At 38.8% G+C, this 5,850-nt stretch overlaps 1 pseudogene; it reads left to right on the top strand.

Annotated features, from left to right (window-relative positions):
• Positions 1–858: 858 nt before the first annotated feature.
• On the top strand, positions 859–1,528 carry LOC129518303 (myosin regulatory light polypeptide 9-like; annotated as a pseudogene).
• Positions 1,529–5,850: the final 4,322 nt, after the last annotated feature.

Here is a 5,850-nt window from a genome sequence, read left to right as displayed (position 1 = left end):
CTTTTTTCTTGCCCAGAGGTTACAGCTGATCATCACACCGTGTACCCAAGGGGTCACCTTTTTTTCTAATTTAACCATTAATAGAGGGTAGCTTTTTCTAATGTTCACAGAAATCCATATAGACTAGCAATGTCTGTGTGTAAATATATGTTCATACATATGTTCATATTGTGTATGCATGTGCATGTATGTGTGTGTGAGAGAGAGAGAGAGAGAGATGATAAAATCATGCATTTGTAGACTTGAAGGGCTGGCATTCACATAGTGTTTCCACCTACTGTGGTAGGAAGAAAAGTTAAGATTCTTCTTCTTCTTCATGATATTAGGTACCTATGCAAATATCCCCTCCCCACACCACACAAATACTGCTGATAATTATCCTCATTGACCCAAAGAAATGGAAAGTGTCCCTCACAGTGGTAGTATGGTAAAGATGAAGGAGCATTGGAATGATAGTTGGGAAATTTGAATTTTCTCCTATCCCAGCTCTAATACTTAGCTGTGTGACTGGGTGAATTCTACAAATGTCAATATTCTCATGTATCTACATGAATTCCTTGGGCCTATTTGTCCTTATACAATTCCATCAATGTACATATAGTGTATATGTATTTATCTTCAAAGAAAGAGGAAGAGTGTCTTGCTTGATATTTTAACACCACTCTTTCTTGTTCAGGCACCTCTAACTTCCTCTATAATAAAGCCATTTGCTGTCTTGTAACTTTTCTTCTCTGGGCTATCTTAGAAAAAAAGGCTGCCCATTCTTTTCTTTTTTAAAATGAGCTCCTTATTGGCTTTCACTACATGGAAATGGATGTGAGTTGATTAAAAATAACAAGTACTTCCTAGAGAGGGGACTTGGTGGCCGCAGCCAGGGCAGCGAGGGGGTCACCGAAGTGCTCCGATTCTCGCAGCTGTGCAGGGATTTAACCGCCACCATGTCAAGCAAAAGGGCAAAGACCAAGACCACCAAGAAGTGCCCCCAGCGCACAACATCCAATGTATTTGCCATGTTTGACCAGTCACAGATTCAGGAGTTCAAAGAGGCTTTCAACATGATTGATCAGAACAGAGATGGTTTCATTGACAAGGAAGATTTGCATGGTATGCTTGCCTCCCTAGGGGAAAATCCAACCGATGAGTATCTGGATGCCATGATGAATGAGGCTCCTGGGCCCATAAATTTTAACATGTTTCTCACGATGTTTGGTGAAAAGTTAAACGGCATAGATCCGGAAGATGTCATCAGAAATGCTTTTGCTTGCTTTGATGAAGAAGCAACTGGCACCATCCAGGAAGATTACCTGAGAGAGCTGCTGACAACCATGGGAGACCGGTTTACAGATGAGGAGGTGGATGAGCTGTACAGGGAAGCACCTATCGACAAGAGGGGAATTTCAATTACATTGAGTTCACACGCATCCTTAAACACAGAGCAAAAGACAAAGATGACTGAAAAGATCTTCAAATTCCAGCCAAACGTTCCTTGTTGCCACTTTGGGTATTTCTGAGACTTTCTCTTAGAGTCTGTTGCATGCCCTTAGCTTTGCAGCTTTTGCCTTTCTTGTTGTATTTATTCTCAGCCATTTGGGGCACATGCATCTCTATAATCAGACTGGAAATGGGATTTTTAATGATTTTTCAGAATAAAAAATAGGGCAATTTAACTTACCAGCCCCCCTACCCAAAATAACCACAGTCTACACAGACTCAGTATAGTTTTTCAGAGAATTATTCACTCAACTTTTTCTGAACCATAATTAAACTTTATGATAAAAATGTACTTGTTTAAAGTCTTATTTACTAAAATGAGCTTTTGTTAGTTGCATCTTCCGAAGAAAGGTAGATGAGGGATGCCTGGGTGGTTCAGAGGTTGGGTGCCTGCCTTTGGCTCAGGGTGTGATCCTGGATGCCCAGGTTCGAGTCCTGCATCGGGGTCCTTGCATGGAGCCTCCTTCTCCCTCTGCCTGTGTCTCTCTTGTGTCCCCTCTCTCTTTGTGTCTCTCATGAATAAATAAATAAGATCTTTAAAAAAAAAACAAAACAAACAAAAAAAAAACACAAGTACTTCCTAGATTAGGAAACTGGAAATTTCAGAAAATGCCAGTGGAGACTTGGAAAATTTAAGAAGCTTTATCAGGCTTCTTTTCCTCCTTCAGTTCAATAAATAGATACTGAGAGACTACAAGATGGCAGGAAGCATCACAGGGAACAAATTAGACCAAAAAAATTGCTATCGTGGAGCTTACATTCAACATATATATAATGTATTTTATATATGTACACATATATACATATGTGTATATATGATACATATATAATATATATAATATGTATTATCTGATATTACCTGATATATAACATTTGATATATATTATCTCATATGTATATGATATCTGATATATAATATAATAAATATTAAAATATAAACATGTTTGATATATATTATATCAAATAGTAGTAATTATTATAGAGAACAATGAGGCAGGAAATGGAAATAGGGTATGTGTATGTGGGGAAGAGGCTATAGTTTTAAATAGAATGGTTGGGAAATGCCTCACTGGAAAGGACATTTGAGCCAAAATATGAAGGAGTAAACCATGTGGTTATCTGAGAAGGGCAATCTAACACAATGGACTTGAGCCAGAGGCATGACTGGCATGTTCAAGTAACAGCAAAGAAGTCAGTGTGGCTGGAGCTGAGTGAATAGTGGAAAACTAACAAATGTCAGAGTTAAGACAGTGGCCTGCTGTGTGGGACCTTGTGAATCACTGTAAGAGCCTTGGATTTGAATTTGAGTGGAACAGAAACCACCAGAGAACTGAACAGACGAGTGATATGATTACAATTATAATTTTGAAAAGATTACAATAAATACTGTGCTTAGAACAGAATAGTAGGGACAAGGATTGAGGTACAAAGTTCAATTAAAAAAATATTGCTATGATTTAAATGAGAGAATGATGGTAGCCTGGATCAGAGTGGTAGCACTAGAAAGTAACAGAGTGATTGAATTTTCTGTATATTTGGAAGTACCTCCACAAAATTTGCTTATGGTTTGGATGTTGCTTGAAAGCGAAAGAATGGCATCTAGGATGACTGTAGGGTTTTGGGCCTGATAACTAAAAGTACGTAGTGCTATTTACTGATATGGGAGAGGGTAGTGAGAGAAGTAAGCATCTTGATGGGAAGATAAAGGATTCAATTTAGACATGTTGATTGGGCATCTTGATAAAAATGTCAAGTTGGTAATTTGACACGTAAGTCTGTATTTTAGAAGAGGTATCTGGGTAAGCTAGAGATAAATATTTAAGAATCATCAGGATAGGGATGGGGGGATGGGTGAAATAAGTGATGGGAATGAAGGAGGGCACTTGTTGTGATGAGCACCAGGCATGTGGAAGTATTGAATCACTATATTGTACACCTGAAACTAATGTAACACTGTATGTTGACTAACTGGAATAAAAATAAAAAGTTAAAGAAAAGAATAAATTAAAAAATTAATCATCAGAAAATAAATAGCAATGAAAATCATTAGACTAACTCAATCTCTAAAGATAAAAGAAGAGATAGGAAGGAGATAAAGAAATCTAAGCTACTATGTGAACGGGAAGGCAACAGAAGGAAAGACAAGACGATAGAAATGTATGAAGTTCTGGAGGCCAAGTCAAATAATGTTTAAAGAAGGGAAAGATCAAATGTACCCAGAGTTGAGGATAGGGAAGTTAAGATGCACAGGGATAACTGGATTTAGCAGTGTGGAGATATTGGCAATTTAGACAATGGTATATTCAGGTCAATGGTGAGGATGAAAACATGTAGCTTAATAAGTAATTGCAGAGGGAACAGCCGTGTAACCCACCTAAATCAAGAAAGAAAGCAGGGCACCTGGGTGGCTCAGTGGTTCAGCATCTGCCTTTAGCTCACGTGGTGATCCCGGGGTCCTATGATCGAGTCCCACGTCAGGCTCCCTGGAGGGAGCCTGCTTCTCCCTCTGCCTATGTCTCTGCCTCTCTCTCTGTGTCTTTCATGAATAAATAAAATCTTAAAAAAGAAAGAAAACAGGGATCCCTGGGTGGCGCAGCGGTTTAGCGCCTGCCTTTGGCCCAGGGCCAATCCTGGAGACCCGGGATCGAATCCCATGTTGGGCTTCCGGTGCATGGAGCCTGCTTCTCCCTCTGCCTATGTGTCTGCCTCTCTCTCTCTCTGACTATCATAAATAAATAAAAATTAAAAAAAAAAAGAAAGAAAACATTGCAGCACCCTGGAAATCCTCTGTAGGGCCTTGCTGCCCCAAAAAAACCTTTCCCTGTCTCTTAGAGCTAACCACCATCTTGACATTCTCTATCACTTCCTTGAAATTCTTTATATCACAGAAATCACGTGAGTATATATATCCCTAAACAACTGTTTAGTTTTGCCAGATTTTGACATTTACATAACTGTAATCACACTGTATGTATTTATGTCTTGCTTTTTTCAGTTTTTCAGATCAATTCATATTGCAGTTTTTAGTTATACTTGCTTTATTTTTACTGCTGTATGAATATACTATAATTTATATATCAATTCTCTGGGGATATTTAGTCCTTTCTAGTTTATGCCCTGCCCCATGTTCCTGTGGCCAGTATCAGATTTCAGTTGCAGCACTGGTCAGCAATACCACTGCATGATCCACTGGAAGCAACCCAAGTGAATCAGTGCCTATGGTCATTTTGGCTTTTTTTTTTTTTTTTTTCTCTTTTACTTCAGGTCTTTTCCAAAAGACTCAGTTGATTTCTTTGCTTGCTAGCAGGACAGCTCACAAGAACATAGGAACTAATTTTCATATGGTCAGTTCTCAAGCAATGAGGGACAGCAGTCTTCTGCAGGGACAATTTTGAGGTGAATTCTACATAATTCTTCATAACACAAGGTGAGCCCCAGTTACCAAGATTACTACTCAGTTTAATAAAGCAAACTGTTAGTTTTCCTTTTTATCTTGTCTCGTTTTTGCTGCTTCAATTTGTGTTTCTGGGGATCATCTCTGAAATAAACTACCTGAATTCAAATCTTTTCTCAGAATCTGCTTTAAGGGAAACTAAAAGAAGGACAAAGCTTTTTTTAAAAAAATATTTTTTGGAGAGAGAGAGGGCATGCATGAGGAGGGGGAGGGACAGAGGGAGAGGGGAAAGCAGACTCCCCTGTGGAGCAGGGAGACTGCAGGGGGGTGCTCCATTCCAGGACCCTGAGATCATGACCTGAGCCAAAGTCAGACGGTTAACTGACTGAGCTACCCAGGCACCCTGGACAAAGCTTTTATAAATAATGCAACTGTGAGTATTCTTATACATACTTCTTGGGGTACATGTATACACATCGCAGTAGGGCAGGACTTAGCAAACATTTTCTGTGGAGGGCTAGGTAATAAATATTTTAGGCTTTGCTGGTCACATATGATCTCCGCCACATAATTCTTTTTGTCATTGATTTGTTTTCACAAGCATTTAAAATGCAAAAGCCATTCTTATCTCTTGGGGCAGATTTGACCCAAGGACAATAGTTTACCAACCACTGCTTTAGGATATAGGTTTCAGAATGAAATCACTAGGCCAAAGTGCAATCACAAATCACAAGGCTCAGCTTATACATTGTCAAACATTTCTTGAAAGTGGTTGTACACTCTCAGTAGCAGAGCATAAAAGATGCAGCTATTCTATAAACTTGCCTACATTTTGTATTTGACAGAATTTTTAATATCAACCATTTGGGGTGTGTGTAGTATTATCACAATGTGGTTTTATTTTGTCTTTCCTTAATGAGTAGTCAGGTTGATAAATTTTTCATATGCTTGATGGCTAACTTTTT

This window comes from Nyctereutes procyonoides, unplaced genomic scaffold, assembly GCF_905146905.1.
Source record: "Nyctereutes procyonoides isolate TBG_1078 unplaced genomic scaffold, NYPRO_anot_genome, whole genome shotgun sequence".
Taxonomy (NCBI): Eukaryota; Metazoa; Chordata; class Mammalia; order Carnivora; family Canidae; genus Nyctereutes; species Nyctereutes procyonoides.
Note: the sequence above shows the minus strand (reverse complement) of the source record. Positions and strands in the feature narration are given on the sequence as shown.